The following is a 22882-nucleotide window of genomic DNA, read 5'->3' as shown; positions in this document are numbered from 1 at the left end:
AATTACAAATATTTACGCACCTAATAACAGGCCATCAAAATACATGAGGCAAAAACGGACAGAACTGAAGGGAGAAATGGACAGGTCTATAATCATGACAGGAGCTATGAATTCTTCATCTTCCATAATGGGTAAAACTGCCAGAAGGAAGTAAGGAAACAGAGGACTCGAACAACACATGAAACCAGCTGGATCTAACAATGTACACAGAACGCTTTACATCTAACATAACAACAGAATATGTGTTCTTAAGTGCACATGAGACATCTTCCAGGATAAGACTATATGTTAGGCCACAAATTAAGTCTCCACAGATTTATAAAAATATTATACAAAGTATCTTCACAACGAGATTTTGTTAAAAATTAACAACAGGAGGAAAACTGGAAAATTCGCAAACTTGTGGGAATCAAACAAACACACTCCAAATAACCAATGGATCAAAGGAGACGTCACCAGGGAAATTAGAAAATGTTTAGAGACAAATGAGACAAGAACACAATATGCCAAAACTTAGAGGACACAGCAAAAACAGATCCCGTTTGGTTTATTCAAAGCCACAGAGATAGTACATTGAGAATGTGGGATTTAAACCCAAGTCTATGAGAACCAAAAGCACATGATTTTTCCATTAACTCATCATAGGCTGTGTGTGTGTGTGTGTGTGTGTGTGTGTGTGTGTGTAGAAAAAAAGGGGGAGGGGAGAAGGAGTTTGAAAGAACAAGGATGAGTTCTATGCTCTTACTCTCCCTGATGATGGGGGAGATGGTGCTAAGACACCGATTGCACAGTTACTCATCTGTCTCATCCATTTTTAGCATCTGCCCCTGCTCATCAGCCGGTTTCCCAGACCAGGTCAGCTCTCCTATTACACATCCACCCTCAGAGTCCCTGTATTTTCCTTCCTAGCTAGTATTGCAGCAGTGACTCAGTTACCCATGTCATCATTTCTTCAACCCTTCTCTCCCTCACTAGACTGCCCCATGAGGCCAGGGCCTGTGTCTTTTGGTCATCACGACATCATCTTGCACTTTGCAGAGGGGCTGCATAAAGTGGGTGCTCGGAATAATTTGTTAAACAAATAGACAGATGGTTGGATGGATGGACACACGGATGGATGCTTGGTTGGACCAGTGAATCTCACCTCACTGGAGACCTGAGATGTGCAGTGAGCCAGGGCCCCAGGCCTGGGCTCTGGGTCGAGCATCCCAGCAGACCACGACTACCTCTCTCTCCCCAAACCCCACCCATGTGGTGAGTCATCCAGATTCTGAAAACCGCATGCTGCTTTCCACAATGAGGCTGCCCAGAAGGGCCCCTCCAGGCCTCAAGGGGTGTCAGGAAAACTTTGCTCACACGCACCATTACAGCCAGCCCCTTATCACTGCTATTTCTTTGATGTGCTCCTTGTGAGTCAGGGCTGCTCTCGCCGCCTCAGTGCTGTTCCTGTTTCAGCAGCTCTCTGACACTTTTAAACAAAAGTCGGAAGTGGCAGGCTGTGTCTTTGGGCTAAGACTGCAGACAGTCCTTTGCTTTGATTACTCCTTGATTTGATTATAAACGGACTTGGGGTTGAAAGGGACAAGGATGTCAAAGGGAAGATGGTGGGACCCTCCCACCTATGGCAAAAGAAGGGAAACCATCCCCAATGCCTCCTTTTCCCGAGCAGGTCTAATGTATGCACCCCCATTCTGGTCAAATGAGGGTCTGGTGTTTCCTGACACACCTTGAACTCACTTCCTTTCATACCTACATGTTTCCTCCTGCCCAGAGTGCCACTCAGACTCCCATCTCCACCACTTGTGGCGATCCCATCACCAGATCCCATCCAAACACCACACAGCCTCTTGGGCTCCACTCAGTTGCTCCTTTCTCCTCGGAGCCTCTTCTGATCACTGCGCCCCCCCATCTCCTGACCTGCCTTGTCACATTCACTTCCCATGTGGCGATGACTCATGTGACTCTCTAATGACGGTATGCATTTTGCAATGCTTTGTTGCAATTTCAAGGAAGAAAGCTGGGGTGTCTTGGGACAATGGCACTGGTGAATCCACCTCAGCTCTGTTCTTATCTGATCTCAGAGAAGTCATGACTCTCCATTTGTTCATCCTTGAAATTGGGGGCTTTTGAGGGATAGTTTTGAATATGAAGTAAGAGAATGGTCATAAGGCTGCTTATATGACTGTACGATGGTTTGTGTGTGTGAGGTGTGATCAGTACCCAGCATTTCCAGCATCATCACCATCGCTGGCATCATTACATTGCTGTTTCACATGTGTTACCTTCCAAACTGGGTGTGAGCTTCTCATGGTTAGGGACCCCCCTTCCCACACCTGGCACCAGGCTACACACACTGTTGATATCCAGTGGCCATTTCTTAATCAGCTGCTAAACTCCAAGGAAAACAAATCTAAGGGAGAAGAATGTATTTGACAAAGTCTTTCAGGGAGCTTCCTTTTTTACTTCCTTTGTCTAAAAAAGGACAAATGGAAAACAAGGACATTATGAAAGTCAGACACTTCCCTGCCTAACAAAGATGGTATGGGACATGTTTGCCATAGTCCCTGACCACACAAGGGCACTTCCAAACTCAGAGTCTCATCCAGCCTTTAAGAATCCTGAGAGGGCCAGGGGAAGCAACCCATTAAACAGTCAAGCAAAGCGAAGCCAGTAAAGCCAAGGGTCTCACTCACTCCACAGCAAAGCAGTGAGTCATCAATAAAATGCACCCTGTGAAGCAGGCTCCTGGCCTTGGCCTTGGCCCTTTTCACGGGGATGCTCATCCCAAGGAATGAGAATTTCCTGGCATTAATTGAGAGAGAAATTTTGTCATCGTCACCATTCCTTATGGTGTCCTCGCAATGACCCATCAGCATCCCCACTCTACACATGAGGAGACTGAGGCTCTGGGAGGTGCGAGATGACCTGCCAAGGTCAGAGAGAGGAGGTGGGGCCAGGCCCTCACTTCCCACTCCCCACTGAGCACAGTCTCGGCCTTCGGGCTGAGCTGCCATCTGGGCTACGAATCTCTCCCCATGTTCTCTGGTCCCCGCCCCCCTTCTCGGGAAGTTCGGGTCAACCACATCCTGCCGCGTCCTTGCAGACAAGATAATGATCCTCACCACCATCCTTCTCTGTCCCACCACAGCCCAGCCCAGAGAAGGAGACGGGCTCCCTTGACACTGCTGTCATCCCCTGAACATCAGAGCCTCAAGAGGCCACATTCTCCGCTCCTTGGAGCGTCCTCCTCCAGAGACATCTGGGACATGTGCTAATAGTCCAAAGTCCCCGGGCCACCTCTGGAATGTGCAACAATGGGCCCAAAGTGGGGGACCTAGGAATCTGAGTTGTAAAGCCTGCTCTCTTTTGATTCAAAGAGTTAACCCAATTTATTGAAACAAAATGTCTTTATTAAAGTATAGTTGATTTACAGTGTTCCGTCAGTTTCTGTTGTACAGCGAAGAGACCCCATCATACATATGAGAAAAAGAATGTATATGTATCTTTGTGGAATCGGCGTCTTTAACCAGCACCCTTCATCCTTCAATGAGTGTTCAGGTTTGGGAAGCTGATGGTCCAGCCCTCTCATTTTCCAGAGAGGCAAACTCAAGTCCTGAGAGGAGGAGTGACTTTGCCCTCCCAGTCCAGCTGTGCCGAACAGGTCGCCTCTTTGGCGTGTTTGTTGAATCTGTTAAAAAGGGACCACTGAATACTATGGAATTCACCCTTCATCATTAGGGAAGCAGGTTGGAAAAGCTAATTAAGCCAGCTTGGGATCTGACACATCCAGCTCCACATAAGCAAAAGGAACGAAACTTTGCAGAGGGTGAGAAAGGCATTTGGAGACCCTCCAGACACACTCCCAGCGTTCGAGGCTGAATCCTCAAGGAGACAATTTGGAAGGCGCCTTCTTGGAGTGATCCAGAACCGGCCACCTGTCCAAAAGTATTAACACATTAGTCCAGAAGTAGGCAAACTACTGCCTGCAGGTCAAATTTGGCCTGCTGCCTGTTTCTGTGAAGTTTCATTGGAACGTAGCCACCCCCATTTGTTTATGTGTTGTTTGTGGCTGCTTTGCTTTGGTGCTAAAATGGCACAGTAAAGCCTAAAATATTTACTATCTGGCCTTTTACAGAAAAAGTTTGCCAACCCCTGCCTGAGCCCATCAATCACCCAGCGAAGCTTCATTCCTGTGGCTGTTCCAGAAGGTCTCTGGTTTTCCCACTCCTGTATCACAGCACCTAGCAGCACAGTGCTTGGCATATTGCAGGTACTAGGGGGAAAAAAAGCTGTTAAAGGAATGAACGATTGCAATAAGCTATTTTACTTCATACAAATGAGAAAAGCACAGCTCTCAGAAAAATTAAAGTGTATAGTCAAAGGTCTCAGGGTAGACAGTGCTAGGATTAGACTGTCTTGATCCACAGTCATCTTTTTCCCTATAAACTTGAAGCAGGGGTCAGAGAAGCTTGTGAGAAACCTGCAGAAATGGGGCCAAGATTCGATCTTTTGGAAGAAAGGGACTGGAGAGGTAGGAAGGCCCTAGGAAGGAGGAAAAATTCATCTGAAGGGATAAGGAGACCCTGCTGCTGCTAGGAACATTGCTGCATGAGATTATACAGAGCTAATTCAGACTATGGTGTCAGCTTCTTTCTGGGCCTGCTTTCCTCTTAACTAAAGGTGAGCAATGGAGCTTTTCCACCTGTAGGCAAAAGAGAGCTCTTCAAGGAGTGCAGACAGGGGAGATAAAATGGAATCTCCGTGCTTACCAGAATACAATTCAAAAAGAGCCAGGTGCTGGCCTCAGTGGCGGTGAGTACCCAGGGGCATCCAGAGGGAGCCCGGTCAGCTGTTTGGCAGTGGGGCTGTGGTGGCTACCCCCACTACAGGAAGAACTCTGGGCCTGTGACCACGAAGCCCCTTCCAGATCTGAGGGGCTCACCCTAATCACGTGCCTTGAGTGAGCCCTGACACCCTCCCTTTCCAGCTCACTGAGAGACATTCAAGGCACAGGACCTGCTCTCTTGAATCTGATGAGAGCTGGCTTTGTGAGGGTCATTTGGCCCAAATAGTCATAGAAAGTAGGGAATCCTTTAGGTTAACTGATTGGAACCCTTTGTTATCATTCCCCCCAAAAAACCATACCCACAAAGTTCTGTTGACAACTCGGTCTCTGTTTTCTTTCAAGTCGAGTGAGAACAGAAAATGGAAAGCCAGAGATTCAATTTTATGGGGGTTTTCTCCCCCCCCAACCCTTTGCAGTTATATTACTTACAACAAATTCTCCAGAAAGTTGGTGAACTATCTGATTCTTTCCCATGCACTCAACTTAGCTGAGGAAGAAGCAACTCGATTTTTTTTGCCCTCATATTCCATTGCCTTGTGGAATAACAGTTGCACTCTTCAATTAGAGTAAGAGGAACAGGTTGAGAGCAAACACAAATAACGCTTGATAAGCACACACAGCTTGACGGATGGGAACAGATGTGCCCAGAGAAAACTGAAGAATACCCACGCGCTTCAGGGGTTTGGTGTGTCCTGGGCACAATGCGTGCCGAGGGGCATGGAAAGCCTCAAGCAATCTGGTAGGGTGGTTAATGGGAGAATGTTTAAGAGGGTTCTGCTCTTTGATCACATATGCCATAGCCCTTTTTCACATGCAGCCCACTGTCCTGTGTAAGCCTCAGGAGCCTCAAAGAACATTTTCGTGGAGGCAACATGAGGATCAGGGATGTTAAGGGACTTTTTCAAAGACAAAGCACAGCACTTAGCTCTTTGCGTCTGTACCATTGGAGCCCAAAACAGAGTGGACCCTTGGAAAAAAAACAGAAAAAAAGAAAAACAAAAAACACTGTTTATGGGACAGACGCAAGAGAGCAGGGCCCAAACCCAGGGAGATGCGCTTTGAGAGCCCAGGTTCCTCCAGCTCCCTTCTAAAGCGCATGTGAGAGGCATACTCTTTGCTAAGCTCAGTGTCCCCCTCAGCACTCGTGCAAAGATGGTCCTCTTTATTGCTTCTCACCTACAGAGGGTTTTGTGCTTCTGAATTCTTAGTCTTCTCCCCACTTTTCCCCTGGGGGGAGGGGGGAACCACTAACTCCTTCTGTCTCCTGTGGTGTTCCTGCTAGATTCTCCTGCAAAGTGCTCTTGGAAGAAACAAGGGTTACACCAAGCCCCTTTATTGCTTGGTGGGAGGGGCTGGCTCAGCTGAGCACTCCAGCCCTTGGCATCCACCTCCTCCCTAACTTCCAACTCCAAGACTTTCCACACTCATGCAAAACATCCTGGCCTGTCTCCCCACCAGCTCAAGGGGAAACCCTAAACCTCAAAGTGAAAATAAGAGGCCCATTTGCCCCAGGAAATTAGACACAAACAAGCCTGGGGTGAACCGCTGGGCCAGAACAGTTTCTCTGGATTAGTCATGGGGTTACCCACTGGCAAACGTCCCCCCAACCCCCACCCACCCCAGCAAGCCCTTGAGCCCCAGCTCATGTGGAAGGCCGGCCTTGCGGGTCACAAGCATGGCCAGAAGAGCAGGACTGGAGAGGGGATGTGGGGGCAGGGGGAACATGGCCGAGGAAACCACAGTGACCTTCCACCTGGGTGGGGCTTCTCTTTTCTTCTTTTAACCTCCTGCTAAACTGTTTGAAACTGCTTGTCAGCACCTCCGCTTCCTTCCTGCCAGTGCCAGCCTCTCAGAGATCTTTACCCGCTTCATAAGGGGGTGATGGTGGCCCCAACCCCGTCTTCACTCTCTTGGCAGAGGCAACAATATCCCCGCGGCTTATCTCTCAGCAAATATTTATTAAAGCCTGTTTTCCAACAGGTACACATTAACCATGGAGCTAATGGTTAGGAAGGCAAAGACATCCAATAATTGCTGGATAATACACTCACCCTGCCAGTGGCAGGCGTTTCTATTTGCCTCATCGCTGTACAGTCAAGACCAGGAACAGTGCCTGGTATATGCCAGGCGTGCAACAAGTATGTGTTGAATGAATGATCGACAGACACAGCGAATTGCAATGGTCATGCTGAATGCAAGAATTAAGCATACTCTGTGGTCATGAGAATGTGTCATGGGTCAACTTTGGGGCCTGGGAAGGCTTCTTTGCAGAAATGATGGCCCAGCTGAGACTGAAGGAGTGCGCAGAAACAGGCTAGAAGGACGGCTCGGCCAGTGAGGGTCCAGATGAAGCCCTGAGGGGCTGACTGGAGGAGGTGGCTAGAGTGGAGGATGGGCGGGACAGGAGGGTTAGTGTCAAGGTGACTCTGGAAAGAACAGCAGAACAAGCCTGGCAGGATGAGGAGAGGACTCGCCAAAGCACATTCTGCAACAAATGATGTGGTCCGACGACACGGGCATCACACATGGAGATGCCTCTAGAATAACACATTTGGGAGTATCTAGGTATATGGGACAATGGGGAGCTGGAGAAGTCCCCTCAGCAGTGGCTGAAGTTTAAGCTGATGTTTTTCCAACCTACTACAAGTTTACCTTCATGTCATTACGTAATGGGTTCCACTTAACAAATACCAACATTACTTGACCACATGCCAGATGTCCTGCTAAGTGCTTTGCAAACATTCAATCGTTTCATCCTCACACTGACCTCGTGACATTGGTGCTGTAATTGTCATGTTTAAAAGATGAGGCAACGGCAGTGGGGAGTTCAAGCTGAGACCATGGATGGAAGAAACAGAATCTTCTTCAATTCCTATGGGGGCACAGAGGGCTCCCCAAACCTCCATTGCCCTGTTGGAGAGTGGGAGAAGGCTGGCCCAGGAGCTGCAGTGGGGGGTGACTGAGGGAAGCCAGGTGGGTCAGTCAACTGTCAGGGGATGCACAGCGCCAGTGGCAGAAAGAGATGGTGCTCTGTGCCATGGGGGCAATCCTGGCATCTCTTGGCATCCTCTTATGAATCCTTCTCTTTCTCCACCATTGGATCACCTGCTTTACAGCTCCCACATCTGCCTCTTTCTCGGTGGAGTCCTTCATTTTAGCAGAACACCCCCTCCCGTAGCATCATGAGTCCGGGAAAATGGAAGGCAGATTTGGGAGGAATTTGCATTTTTTAAAATGTCTTAGAACCTCTGCTGGAGTGTTATTTCGCTGAGTGTAAACTCTACATTGCAGATCACATTTCTTCAGAATTTTGAAAATGTTGCTTCTTTGCTTCTAGTTTTCAGTGCTGCTACCGGGAAGCCCACATTTGATTCATAGTTTGGCTGGGTATAGAATCTGAGGGCATAAATTGGCTTCCAGGACTGTTGTTGAGAAATCCAGCATTATCCTGTACCCCGATCCTTTATACATGTCTTGTTTTTGCTTTTTATTTTTTCCTTTCCGGAAGTTTTCAATATTCTCTTTATCCTGGTATTCTAAAATTTCACAATTTGCCTTGATGTGGGTCTTTCTGTCATATGCTATGTAAAGCATGTGGTGGATTCAAACAAAGAAACCCATGATTTCAGTTCTGGGAATTTTATTTCTGTATTATTTCCTTGAATATTGCCTCCCCTGTGTTGTCTCCATTTCCCCCCCCTCTTTTTGGAACTCTTACTGTTTGGATGCTGAATATCTGAAGATGGATCCTGCAATTTTCTTATCTTTCTTTCCTATTTTCAGTCTGTTTATCCTTTTGTTTTACTTTTGGAGAGTTGGCCTCATGTTCCAAAAGTTATATAAAACTTTGGGGGGAGTCTGTTAATTTTCATTTTCAGGAGCTCTATTTCTTTTTACAATCTGCTTTTGGTTTTTTGGGTGCCATAGCTTCCCTCTGATGATACTATTTTTTTTTGTCTTTTTTTTTTGCCTTTTCTTGGGCCGCTCCCGTGGCATATGGAGGTTCCCAGGCTAGGGGTCTAATCAGAGCCATAGCCGCTGCCCTGTGCCAGAGCCACAGCAACGCAGGATGCAAGCCGAGTCTGCAACCTACACCACAGCTCATGGCAATGCTGGATCTTTAATCCACTGAGCAAGACCAGGGATCGAACCCGCAACATCATGGTTCCTAGTCGGATTCGTTAACCACTGCGCCATGATGAGAACTCCAATATTATAATTTTCGAAAGTCCAAACATACTTAAAATGGGTCATTAAAGATCAGACAAAAAGTTCTGTGGGGTTGCCTGGGGCCTGTTAGTGGAGATCCCCTTCCAGGTGACCACACGGGGAACTAACGCTTTCACTGAGGGACCCTCAACCATCAGGAATAACCCCGCTTTGTAGATGGGGGGTGGGGAGCAGTCATTGAGAAAATAAGCCACTCGCTCAAGTTCACACAGTGAATGGGTGTAGCTGAATTCAAACCAAGAATGCCTCACTCCAGGTCAGTGTTCTAAACCACCAGGTGACACTACCCCATGGAGGGGCAGCAGCTGGTGTTTACCAGGTGCTTTCTGTATCCCAGACACTCTTTTAAGCCCCTGAAAGCAGGATATCAATTTACGAAAGCCCTTGGAAGTAGGTACCGTGATTAGACCCACTATTGAAAAGCATCTGAGACACAGGAAAGTGAAACAATGAACTCAAGACCACAGCTGGCAAGTGTCAGAGGCAGGACACAGTCCAAGGCAAGCTGGCCCTGGCGCTGTCTCTGCTTGGTCTCCCAGAGCCTCAGTTTCCCCATCTGAAAACTTGCCCATGGGATTCCTAACCCCAGAGTTATTTTGAGGTTGCAATGAGAGTATACATGTAAGAAATATGTATGTAACAGAGCCTCAACAAATGCTATTTTCATTTTTTTTTTTAATTCTCTCCCTCCCACCCCATCCCCAGGGTTTAGTTTCTTTAAAATCAGCAGCTTCAGCGTGCAGCTCCCATGGGTTTCTCCTGGCTCTCAGCTCTGTGTTTGCAAGAGCTGGCCTGCAAAGTTACGGGGCCCAGCTCAGAGGAGCAAGATGGGGTGGGGGTGGGGCTGAAGGTGGGTGGCACCAAGGCCTCGGGGATAGAGGGAGCAAAAAAATCCAGAGGTGGAGGTGACACGGCCTGGGCTCTGGCCCAGGGCATCACTCCTGTGTTCCTGAGTAGCTGTGAAGTTCAAGTAACAGACTCCAACCGACACATAAAAAGGAACACATGTAACCACTTACAGGCCAATTAATATCGGAGTGGGGGGAAAGCCACAGGGGCAGGAGGCCGCTAGGGTTGAAGTGAGCAAAAGAATGATGGCCGTGCTTCCGGCCCTCTGGCTGAAATGGGCTATTATGTGTCATCAGGAAACTTAAGAAGCGGGGAAAAAACAACCTCTGATCAAAGTCCCTTTTGTCAACTTCTAACAGATTAATAGATGACAGATTTTGCACTTAGAGCTCTGCGGCAAGGTCAAGGGCAGTGAAACGGAGCTTGTTGGGACTTTTTTCTTCTCTCCTTCAGCTTCTAGGCTGCAGAACTCATCACTCGGGTAGCCTGGCTGCCTGAAAGGGCTCTAAGAAGGTCTGCCTCCCCCAGGGCTTTTTTTGGGGGTGGAGGTATGGTGATCCTTTTCAGGGCTGACCAGCCAGGCTTGTCTCCCACCCATAGCCACTTACTTGCTCAGGCTCCTGCTTGCAGGCTCTCCCTCATCATGCCACCGCGCCCAGCTCTCCTGTTATGGACTCATGGTGGCCGTCCCTGGACCACAGAAGAAAGACACGCTTCACTTCTACAGGTGGCTTCTAAGTCCCTCTGTGATTTGGCCTCGCCTCCAGGACCCTGATGCGTTCCTGTCAGTCACATCAGATTCCTTGTGGCTCCCCAAATCCCCTCGCCCTCTGCCTCCATATCTTGGCCTTCCTTGTCACCCTTTTCATTTTCCTGTCAACTTCCTATACATCCACCAAGGCTGTGCCAGCATAAACTCCTTTGGGAAGCTGGTTCTGACCCCCCTGCCCTCCCAGCCCAAGGAGACACTCTATCCTCTGTGACTCCTGACTCTTCAAACACACAGCCTTTGGCATTGACCTTGTTGTTGGGTCTCTGTCTGCTCAGAAGCTCATCAGACCCACGTGGCTGTTTGCAGAGACCCGTGTGCTGCCTGGCATGGAGCTGGGGCTTCCTGTTGAATAGAGATAGGAACATGCTAGATGATTCACCAAGGTGTGAGGGGATGAGGAGGAGGACCCTAATGTCACCCTAATAACCCCCACCTCTGGCAGGACTGGTGACTTGCTCCTGATCAGCAGGCTTTGGTAAAGGTGACGGGATGACACTCCCAGGATTTGGTTCTATTGTATGGCAAGGGTGTTAGGTTCTGCATCCCATGACAATGTTGTTTTAGCGAGAGTTCCATGCCAGCAGACTGGAATGAGAGATTCTCTTTGCCCACTGGATGAAGTTAGTGGCTGTGTTGAGGAAGCCCATATGGCAAGGAACTATGGGTGGGCAGCTCTAGGATGGCCTCCAACTCCCCACCAGCCAGGACAGGGCCCTCGGTCATATGGCCACAAGGAAGTGAATTCAGCCACAGCCTGAATGAGCTTGGAAGTGGGAATCTTCCCCAGCTGAACCTGCTGATGAGAATGCAACCCAGCCAAGACCTTGGTTGCAGTTTTGTGAGATCTGGTGCAGAGGACTCAGCTAAGCCATGCTTGGTCTCCTGACCCATGGCAACAGAGATGATAAATGTGTGTGTTGATTCAAGTTGCTCCATTTGTACTACTTTGCTACTCAGCATTTAAAAAACTGATAGAGGGATCATTCTTAGAGGTGCATTCTTTTGGGTCTGCAAGTCCCAAATAATCTTGGGGAAATTTAGTTTCACTCTAATCAGTCAAAGCCTTGGCAAGAAATTTCCACCAGCTAACTCACAGCAAGACTCCAGAACAAGGGCTTGGAGAGCGAAAGTGGGGTCAGGTCCAGAGAAAGAAAGAGACTTAGAAAGATGAGAAGCTACAGTCAGACAGGGAACAGGAAGAGACCTGGGCCTGAAATCAGGGTCTGGGTTCCAGCCTCTGCAGATGGTTTGCTGGTAGGCTTTGGGCAAAGCAGGCCCTGTCTGGGCCTCCATGATCTCATCTACAATCCAAGTGGTGTGAACAGTTTGAGCTCCACAGCTCCCTCCAGCTCTGGCATTTCGAGTCGATGACAGTTCAATTTTGCCAAGGAACTCTATTTTAGAGCATGCTCAGGCTTTCACTTGTTCATTCACTCATTCTGAGTAAGTTACTTTCCCTTTTCAAAAACTTTTAGAACTACGTCACCATGTAAAACACACATTTACTAACACCATTCAAAAAAGAGAGACACAATGAAGTAGGGGGAAGAGAAAGCTACGCCAGAATCCCAGGTCCTAATTGACATCTGTTTGGATCACTTGGCTTCCCCCTCCCCTCTCCCCCTTCCCCTCATTTCCTATGTAGAATATATTCCAAGAGCTTAGGGTAGGGCTAATCTGACCCCTCTTCCACCTGTAGGATAGTCACATGGCCCAGGTTTGGCCAATCAGAGTGCGTCAAGACTCTGGCCACTGTGATTGGTTCAAAAATGCACATATGCGCCAAGCAGGAGGTGCCAGAACCTCCTCCAAATGGACTTTGCTGACAGAGCTGGTGGAAAAGACCCTCTTTCTGCTGGGGCTGCCAAGCCTATAGCATATCAGTTTGGGGCTGCCTTGTGCAGAAAGCCAATTTGAGATCCAGAAAGGGAGCCCTGGAGACCCTGAGTCCCTGAATTCAACCATCCCTCAAGTCCACTTACTTGACGTGATAGATTATCTTTCTACTTCAAGTAGTTGGGGTTGGGTTTCTGCCACTTGTAACCAAAAGCATTTTTAACAAACGTAGATAGTTATTTCAACTGAGCATATAATTTGGCTCTGGGCTTCTTGGAAGCCAAAGCAAAAAGGGAACCACGTTGCATCACAAAGCTCTCCTCTGGTAGCGCAAACCCAAAGTGCCAAGAAAGAGCTTTTGCTCCAGTGCTCAGGCCTTTTTCTCATGGTCTTTTGTGCCGGTGGCCCAGATTGACATCTTCACAGCTGTTTCAGAAATGACGCAGAAACATTCCTCATGCGGCTTGGCTGCCTTTTGGACTGAATCTCAACGCAAGACCAGCCACAAAGGCAGCATCAGCCAGCACTCCAGAAAGCTCTCCTAGGCCTTCACCCAGAAAGGCAAATGGGCCACGAGGCTTGGGGTCCAGCCATCAATTGTCCCTGGCCCCTCCTTCCTTGTCCCCAGGAACCTCTCCTGTAGCTGCCTCCCTGAGGTTTGACTGTAATCCGTCATTTCTTTGGTTGGAAGGTTGGTGTTTCCTTGCAAGGGACCACAAAGCCATATTACATTCAAAGTTAAATAAACAAATGTTTGAATCTGTGTTTTATTGGTTCCATACCATCTGCCATCTGGTTTGGGGGGAGCAAGGAAAACCGTGGTTTTGTTGGTTTTGTGTGTGTTGTTGTTGTTATTGGTTTGGGTTTTTTCCTTTCTTTTTTTTTTCTCTTTTCCCTGTGAAAATTCTCTAAGGTTGAGCACTGGCAGCAGTACGGGCTGGTTAAAAGCCACCTAGTTTCCCGCATCTTAACTCAGAGCTCAATGTTGGAGGCTGGTCTGGGTCTCCCATCTGCTGCGCAGCCTGTTGTGTGAAAATGAGATCTATACATATGCAGGGCTCCACAGCCTGGCTCCCAAGATCTAAAGAATTGTTATGAGTGAACCACAAGAAGTGCTTATTTAATGTTGACAGGCTGCACCCAGACCAAAGGCTAGAGCAGGGCATATGGAAAGGGAACAGAGGAAGCCTGGTGTCTGAGCACCCCGGGGCTGTCAGGAAAAGCGGCTCTGCCTTCAAGACCCGGGGTTGCTGGAGAGCTGAGCCTGTAATGACTTGAAGGAGAAAATATGCCCCAGACACGGAGTGGGAAATATGCCCCGGCCTGCCTGGAATCTTTAATCTGGAAAATTAAATGGTTGGGAGTGGGGAGGGGGCACATTCCACCGTGGGGTTGGGGGGGTGGGGTGAGGGCCAACACCTCAGCCTTTCCTGTTGGCCCAGCTGTTTGGGGCCAGCAGAGCCTGGAGCTGCTGGAAAGGGGCGGGGTGGGGAGTTCTCTCAGTTTCCACGTCCACAAGTCTTAAACCAGGTCTCCAGTGTCCCCATCAGTAAAATAACAGACAGACTTGGGGATGGGTCCCAAGTGCTCAGGCCACAGGGCCAGGCAGGTGATAACAGTGAATGAGGCTGGCCAGGTGGGGATGAAGACACATGCTCAAGGGCAGCAGGGACTCCACTGGCTCCTGGAATAGTGGGCCACTTAGGAGCCCAGCTCAGTGTGGCTAGATACCCCAAGTTCTCAGGAAAGGCCAGATTTTTTTTTTTTTTTTAACACGTTAAACCCAGTGTTTCAATATGGCTACCTATTACAATCACTTTTTTAAAAAAATACATATAATAAAACCTGTCCACAAGCTACACAAAGCCCCCAACTCTCCAGCTGGTGACCTCTGTGGAAGCACTCAAGGACAGAGTGTTTGGGGAAAGCCAGAGATGAGGCCTCTCCCCTGTCGTGACGAAGGGCAGGAAGGCCAGGCCAGGCAGGTTGTCCTGCCCGCCCCCGCACGGGCCTTGGATGACACAGAGATCCAGGTCCTTCAGACTTGGTGCACAGAGGCTGGGAAGGGCCCCCACTCCTCCTGAACCCTCTCCCCCAACAAGTGATGCGATTCCAGGGGCAGCCCAGCCATGCCAGTGACACAGTGCCTGTCCTGGGCACTCAAGCTCGGAGTGTCCCTGGTCTCTCTGCTTTGGGGACATTGATGGGAAAGAAATGAATTCTATGTGTACATGTGTTGTCCCTGCTGCACACAGCCTCTGGGTGCCTACCGTTTGGTCCACTCCCAGCCACCCCTTTTGTAGTTTCATGAGTTAGCAAGTTGGTGACTGGCACAAAGTGAGACACAGCCATTTAATCTCTTGCCAGACATTACCTCTCTTGGCACCACAGAGACCAGCCCTTACCGTCTCAGGAGCCAAGGAACTTCTGGTTGATTTTTTTTCTTTCCTGCTTTTGGTTATTGTTGTGTTTTCTTTCTAACTGGGGTGTGAAAAAGTCCTGAGTGCAGTTGAAATCCCTGATAAAGAAACACAATTCAGATTTTTCTCCCGTGACCAAGTCTGCAGACTTGTATTTCCAATAATGTAGCTGAAACAATGCAAAAATCCTCCTTTTTTTTCTTTTTTTTGGGGGGGGGGTGCTTAATGAACATCAGTTATTCAGTGTGCAATTTTTTATACTATTCCACATGTTAAGGATAAACATACATTAAATTTTGATAAGATATTAAAAAGAAAGGCAGGAGCCCTGGCCACCATCTTGCTATGCAGTCTTGGTAAACCACTCACTCCTCTGATCTTTGGCTCCAACTGCCATATGGACAGAGGTGTTAGGTCCCCCTTCTCCTGCGGAGTGAGTGCTGCAGGGGTTGGGAAATTGGGAAAGGGGCAGCAGCGGGGTGGGCGGGGGGAGGCAAGCATGTTACAAACTCCATCACCAAAAATTCACAGGTGAGCAGGCTCTAGGACACGGGCACAAAAAAACACACTGACCTGAAGTCCACTTGTAGAATCAAGAACAGCCTGTGAGCTGGCAGGGGTGGAGGGGAGGTCTTGCCACCTGAGGGTCTCAGAGCCTGGCATGACACTTGCACAGAGCCCAAACCCGGTCACTGTGGGTGCTCATGTAAGGACCAACTGGAACGGGTTGAATGGGCATCTCACATCTCTCCCAGCCCCTCAACCCTTGTACCAACCCGTGAGGTAGGATGACGTAGACCCTGGTGGTCTCCAAAAAGAAGTGGGAAACTGAGGCCCAGCAAGATGTGGAGGGTTGCCAGCGATGGGTTTGGAGAACTGCATCTGGATGCCAAATCTCCCCTTTCTCGAGAAATAATTGTCCTGTTGGAGCAGTGCCTCTCAATGACTTTCAGCGCATTCTGGGGCAGCCGGTCTGGAAGTAAAAAGTGTTCTCCAACAGATCTAGACAAACTTAAAGTAACTCACGAGCCTGACTCATTGTTAAGTGAGATCTGAATGAACACAAGATCCTAAACTAGAGGTAACGCCAGGCATCAATGACTTAAGAAAATCTGTGTGGAAGACAAACTTAAAATGAAGAGAGTTCTATGGCTTCCTGAATTTTGTGTTACTTTCTGTGACTCGCATCCTTACGTGAATTTCCAAGGGCAATTCCCTCACCCATCTCCCACCCTTCCAAGAGATGTACCCCATGAACCAACACTCACGGGGTGTCCACGGGCATCCAGCTGGGTCCCAGAACGTCTCGGCAGGTTGGGCAGGTCTGAGAGAGAGCCCTGGGCTCCTCTGGTGGACAGAAACCCCGGAGCCAGTAAAAGGCAAATAACTAACACACATGCACATTTGTACACACACACACACATGCAGGCACACACAGTGAGAGGAAACCACATGCAGTCTGGGCTGGCCCCAAGCTGAGGAAGAAACTTCGAAGAGTGACTACCCCGCTCGGTAAATCAAGATGTGGGATTCAAACCACTTCCTCCCCCAGCTTTGTGTTAGGAACATGTCATACCTGCTCTGGGGCAGTGCGTATGAGCCCGAGGGGGGGGTCACATCACCCTTCTGCAGATGCAAAGTGACTCAGAGGCCATGTGACTCACCCAGGGATGCAGCTAGTGAGAGGCGGGGCTGGGAGAGGCATCCAGGTCTGCTTCAACTACTGGAAGAGACCTCCGTGGACCCCACCCTCCAAGAGCCCCTGGATGCTGAGGTCCATAGACCCTGGGCCTTGGAGCTGTCGAGGCTGCTGCCCAGAATCAAGGGAGGGGCCATTTCCTATGCTTTCATCTGCCCCATCAATTCCAGCTGAGTCTGGGACAATCTCCACCCATTTCCTGGGCTCGTTTCCCCAGAAGGAGCTTCTGGAACATCCTCTAAGTGCTGCAGCCTTTCATCTGGTTAGACACCCCCTCGGGGGCTTAAATTAAAGCATAAGGCCCAGAAAACATCCCACAAAATCTTTGCTTGATGGCCAACAAGGAGACCTCTTTAGGCAGCAGATTTTTCTATCTTGGAAGCCCCACCTCTTCTTGCTCCCCCGCCCCTTCCCAGACAGGGAGGCAGGAGTCTTGCATCCTGGGGTCATAGGCTCTTTGGGTTAGGCACGGAAGTCCTCTGATCCACACTCCCTTAGGGGATTTCCATAGCCTCTACTTGGCCATCTCCTGCCAAAGGGAGCTCCCTACCACTCAGATAATCTCACAATTCAGAAAGCACAGACGCTGCCATGTGCTTCCTTAAAGGAACTGGCACCTGCCTCCCCGTTCATGAGGACCCAAAATTCTCATGCTTCCCTGTGAGACCCACAAGAGAAAGCAAATGGTTCCTCAAAACTGCAGTCACAACATGCAGAAGAGGCAGCAATGTCTAGTCTTCGATGGGACACCGATCTCTGTATATTCCTGGGTTAGCCACTTCTATCCTTTCTGACCTCAGTGTCTCATCTGTGAGATGAGAAGGCTGGATAGAGTCTAATTTCTCTTCTAGATTCATCCTTGTGTCCATGCCAGGGAACTTGGGCAAGGACCTGAGGCCTCCAGGAGACAGCATCCATTGTGGAAACGTGGAACAGAATCTGCGTTTCCTGGTTACTGGCCCAGTGTGCAATTTCTACCTGTGGAGATGAGAGCATCACAAAGATATAAACTGAAGCTGAGATGGGAGGACTGTTCCCCACAGCTGGAGGGGAAGGGACTAGATGTGGTCCAATAAGTTTCCATGGAGAAAGAGCACTTGTCACAGGAAGGCAGCCCTGGAGGACAGAAAGAGCTGGAGCTCAAAGATGTGAGACAAGGCTGCTGCCCAGCTCTGTCACTGACTTACCAGCTAATCTTAGGAGGCGGCCTGACATCCAGCTCCTTGATGTCTTCCTCTGCTAAATGAGAGACATTTTGAACAGCTGATCTCTAAGCTCAAGAAATTGGAGAATCAATAGAAAACCTAAAATGGACCAAGAAAACAGCTCGGGGTTTGATCAGTTTTAGCAAATCTCTCTATCCACAAGGCTGGTGGGCACAGGGCATCGGGCAAATATGAACAAAGCTCTAGGAAGGTGTACACCAGGTGTTTGCATTCAGTGAAGCCTGGTGCCCAGCCAAAGAAGGCCCTTCCTAAGGGGAAAGGGTACAAGGACTAGTGTGGTAGAAACAAAGGCTAGAGTCTGGGTCTAGAGACACCACTGCTAACCAGGAGCTGCAGGCACGTGGTATAACCTCTCCAAGCCTTGTCCTTAACACAAGAGCCATCCCTCCTACTGCCCAGAGCTATTGTGAGGCTTGAGAGGATTAAGTGCCTGGCACACAGTAGGAGTTCAGCTGCAGACTGTGGGGGTTGAAGCTGGCCACATATGCACATGCATGGAAGGAATATCCCTTAGTGAAATCCTGGAATCTTTCATTCTTTAGTAGCCTGGAAGAACCTTGATCCGGCAGCTGGCTCAGAACTACACTCTTCTCTTTTTCTGTCTCTTTCTCTCTCAGACACATACATACACAATAAAAGACAGAGAAAACTGCAGTCTGCCTAGGGTGTCCCCAGGCATCAGGAAAACGCATGGAACAAGTACCTGATGCAATAAATCAAACCGTGGGATCCAAACCCCAGCCGGGGTCCAACTTCCAGCTCCAGTTACATCAGAGGCTGGGCCGCACTCTCTGTTCCCACAGCCAGTGATGCCAGGAGGTTCTGGCCAACTCCTTAGACCACTCCTGACAGAGTTGACCTCTTCTAGGGAGCTTGGGAGTGCCCGCAGTGGGAGGGAGAAAGGAGAACCAGGTTGCTGGCCACGGGATGTTTGCCTGAGCTGAGCCAAGGAGATGGCTATAAAATCTGGCTGTGGCAAAGCGCCCCGATTCCCAGAGTGCGAGTGTTGGAAGAGACTGTAGGAAGACATGGAGGTGTGCACACGAGAGCCCCAAGGTGAGGGGGAGACTCAGACTCTAGATATGTCTCAGTCCCTGTTGCTGAGTGACTCCAGGCAGGTAACTTTCCTTCTCAGGGCTTTAGTTTTATCATGGACAATTGGAGGCTTAGGTTGCTGGGGAGCCTCTCGGAGCCTTTCCACAGTATGATTTTCCTGAGATTCTCAGAGTCCAGCCAGCCAGCTTCTCACTGGGCTTCAGTTCATTTTCAAGAAAGCAGTTAACTGGAATATCGATTGCTCGCCAGGCACTTGTGCTGAGCGCTAGTTGGACCAAGAAGAAAAGCCACGGTTCCTGTTTCACTGCTGCCAAGGAGCTCGAAATCTTATGAAAGAAAGTGTATATTTAATCAAATACATATAATACAAGACAACACATCCCATAGTAGCAATCCATTCTCCTAGGGAAGCTGGGGAAGGCTCTGCAGAGAAGAGGGAAACCTGAGTGAGCATGTGAGAGATGAGTAAGAACTTTCCAAAATACTGAAGGCACAGGGAACAAGAGAAGCCAAGCCAAAGGGTAGTGTCAGTGGGTGTGAAAACTCATCTATGTGGTTGTAGTGTGAGAGGGATAGAAAGACACGAGACCAGAAAGACAAGCTGGGGACAGAGAATTTGCTCTTTACCCTGTGGGTTAATGGGGAGCTATTGACAATTTCCTGGCAGGGGAGGGGCAAAACCAGATCTACATTTTAGGTCCATTCATTTTGGCAGAAATTAAACCTTCCACATCAGCACACCAGAGCCTGTGTTCCAAACCCGGTCCCCAGATTTTTTTTAAAGTAGTCCATGAATTAAAAATAATTTAAAAAAAAATTTTACTTCAACTTTATTGAGACAATTCACACACCATCTAATTCACTAATTTCAAATAGAAAATGCAATGGCTTTTATCATAGTTACAGAGTTGTGCAACAATGACCACCATCAATTCTAGAACATTTTCATCTCTTCAAAAAGAAACACTCTTCCTTTCAACTATCACCCTCATCCCCCTACCACTGAACAGCCAGCCCTAATTTCTGTCTCTATGGATTTTCCTATTCTGGAGATTTCATGTAAATGGAATCTATAATATATGGGCTTTTGTGTCTGGCTTCTTTCACTTACCACAATGTTTTCAAGGTTCCACCATGTCATAGCATGGAACAGGATTTTGTTGCTTTTCATGGCTGAGTAATAGTCCATTGAATGGACATACCACATTTTGTTTGTCCTTTTATCAGTTGATGAGATTTTAAGTTGTTTCCACCAAAGAAGAATATGCAAAATAAATGTGTGGTATTCTCAAAGCCTGAATAGCTACTTTCTGGCTCTTCAGAGATTTGATGAAGAGCATGGAGAGCAGGGAAGCAGGACTGGAAGTCAAGCCCAGTCAGGGACTCTGACGGCTCCCACGTGAGGTATGTTAGTGACCTCAACTAGGAAAAATGAAAGATATAGGAGGTGGTCAAGCCAACAGGACTTGGCAACAGGTCAGATACTTGGGTGAAGGAGAGAGTTACTGAAGAAAATCATTTACCATAAAGAAACTGAGATTCAGAGAGCTGGGGTGAGTCATTTGCTGTGAAGTCACTGGCTGACAGCAAAGCTAAGCAAAGAATCCAGCTCTCCTCTTGCATACAACACATGGACTTGAGGTTTCCAATCATCGTTAAAGGGGAGGGGACCTAAGCTAAAAGCCTTGACCTTGCAACCTGAGGCTTTCACCACTAGGCTGAGCAGGCGCAAGCATGCATCCCACACTGGTGTGGTCCCTTGTGGAGAGCTGACTGTGTCTCCTGGAGCCACCTGGAGTGTGAATGTCTCATGTGTCCCTCATAACACCTTTGCAGGTGTCTCCTGATCAAGCACCTTCCTCCTAGGTGAATGGATCAGTCCCTCCTCTGCTGTCTTCCTCCCCCATTTCCAGTTCTGCCTCCCAACCTGTGAACTGATGCTGTGCTCATTGCTGATGCTGATGCTCAGCTACAAAGCAGACATGGCCACAGTGCCCTACCACATTTGCCTGGGAGAGAGGGAACCATAGCTCCTGAAAAACTATCAGGGCACTCGGGCAGTTCCCCGGGATCCCAAGGAACCATGACAAGGAGTCTTCTCTGCAGTACCTGCTTCTGATAACAGTGCCTTCCCATCTCCTTCAGCTTCTCTAGATTTCAAAAGGATCCACAGTAGATCTTGGCCCTTGAACCCTCTTCCCCAGTGGCCTGAACATACCTCTTCAGCCACACCACCTTCCCTCCCCCACATCTACACACTCTGCTCCCTTCACACTTTTTTTTTTGTCTTTTCGTCTTTTTTTTTTTTTTTTTTTTTTAGGGCTGCACCCGCAGCATATGGAGGTTCCCATGTTAAGGGTCTAATTGGAGCTGTAGCCGCCTACCTACACTAGAGCCACAGCAACGCCAGATCTGAGCCGCATCTGTGAACTACACCACAGCTCATGACAATGCCGGATCCTTATCTGACTGAGCGAGGCCAGGGATTGAACACGCAACCTCATGGTTCCTAGTCAGATTCATTTCCTCTGTGCCATGATGGGAACTCCCCTTCACACTTCTTATTTCCCAAACTCACCACATCTCTCTCCTGCCTCTGGGCCTTCCTCCTTCTCTTAACATTATCCTTCCCCATTCCCAGTTCTAGCCAGAAAACTCTTGTTTATCCTTCAACACTCATTCCACATGGAGTCTCCGTCCAGTTCTTGTTTATAACATTGGCCACACTGAATTTTGACAGTCCTATTCTTTGTCTTTCTCCCCTACAAGCCTGTGCCTTTTGTCTGTCTCCTGGTCCATGGGCTGTGCCCTCTAAATATATGCCATGAGAGGGAGGGTGCAAGCCAGCAAACATTCGCTCCCCTTGTCCTTCAGTTTCAAGGGGAAACTCATTCTTGAAGCCCCTCTGGATCTTTCAGAGGAGGCTGCTCCCAGCCCCGCTGCTTTCCCTTCTATTGATCCTGGGATTTATGGCTCTATTGTTTCCTTTTATTAGGCTGTAATGGCCTCCGTTAAAATGTGTTACATGGAAATAGGCTAATTAAGTGTGTCAAATAAGTCACCATCCCACAGAGTGGCCAGCCCTCCCCAGGTGGAGGGAGACAGGTGGGGCATAGGGAGAGCCCAACCTCCTCCCCCATTTCTCAGAGCAGCGGGGGCTCCCACAGGTCAGAGGTCTTGCCCTGTTGTTCTGCGTGCCTCCTGGAGTTGCCTTCTGAGGGGCTCTGCGCACCTGCACAAACTGGAGTTGAAGCCTCTGTGTTGAGGACTGTGCGACTGCTCCTCTGCCTGTCCCTCACCTAGGTCCTCCTTACAAGGGGACAGAGTACACATCTCTGTTCCAGGGGAACTTCTAGTAGTAGTCCTGACATGATCAGACTGTGCTGGGATACTCCCGTCTCACTCACCCCTGTCTGTTTCCAGTTCAGCAACACCTTCCAGTCCATGCATGTTCACAGGAAGCCAGAGCTGGCAGGAGATGCTCCAGGCCTCTGACAAGAGGTGAATGCCTGCCTCTCGAGGAATTTCCCATCAGTCCTTGGGCTAGTGAAGACTAGACTCTTAGACAGTTGTGTTCTCTCTTTCAGACAACACAGATATCATTCTAGGTTCTTCTGGTCCATGGGGGAATGGAGGATTTGATGAGATTCTCCTGAAAAAGAATCTCTTGAGGAAAGGGACTTTAACTCATATGAAAATGGTTCAGTTTTGCTCTCCTCTGGGGAAAAGCCTCATCACCTGCTTAGCTGAATCTATTCTTCCAGGCCCAGTCAACTCCATTGCCTTCTCCTCCCTTGAGCTTCTGATGATGAACAGTGTCTCAAAATATTAATTGTGTAGGATGATAGTCAGGGTCTGTGCTCGAAGAAGTTTGGGGAATGCTGGGTCAGCATATGTACTCAGAGCTTCTCAGAGCAAGCACCATGTTCCTATGCATTTTCACAGAAA

General features: G+C 48.7%; 1 long non-coding RNA gene across 3 annotated transcripts; it reads right to left on the bottom strand.

Annotated features, from left to right (window-relative positions):
• Positions 1-3412: 3412 nt before the first annotated feature.
• On the bottom strand, positions 3413-16459 carry LOC125119756 (uncharacterized). Of its 3 annotated transcripts, XR_007133157.1 has the most exons (4): positions 16222-16459; positions 15527-15926; positions 14939-15051; positions 3413-3935 (listed from the first exon to the last, which is right to left on the bottom strand). It is a non-coding gene; the product is annotated as an uncharacterized LOC125119756 (long non-coding RNA). The 3 variants fall into 3 exon arrangements; XR_007133159.1 differs by lacking the exon at positions 14939-15051; XR_007133158.1 differs by lacking the exons at positions 3413-3935; positions 14939-15051 and adding an exon at positions 15166-15393.
• Between the last annotated feature and the right edge of the window lie 6423 nt (positions 16460-22882).

The sequence above is a fragment of the Phacochoerus africanus genome, chromosome 2 (genome assembly GCF_016906955.1).
Source record: "Phacochoerus africanus isolate WHEZ1 chromosome 2, ROS_Pafr_v1, whole genome shotgun sequence".
NCBI lineage: Eukaryota > Metazoa > Chordata > Mammalia > Artiodactyla > Suidae > Phacochoerus > Phacochoerus africanus.
This window is presented reverse-complemented; position numbering and strand designations above follow the sequence as displayed.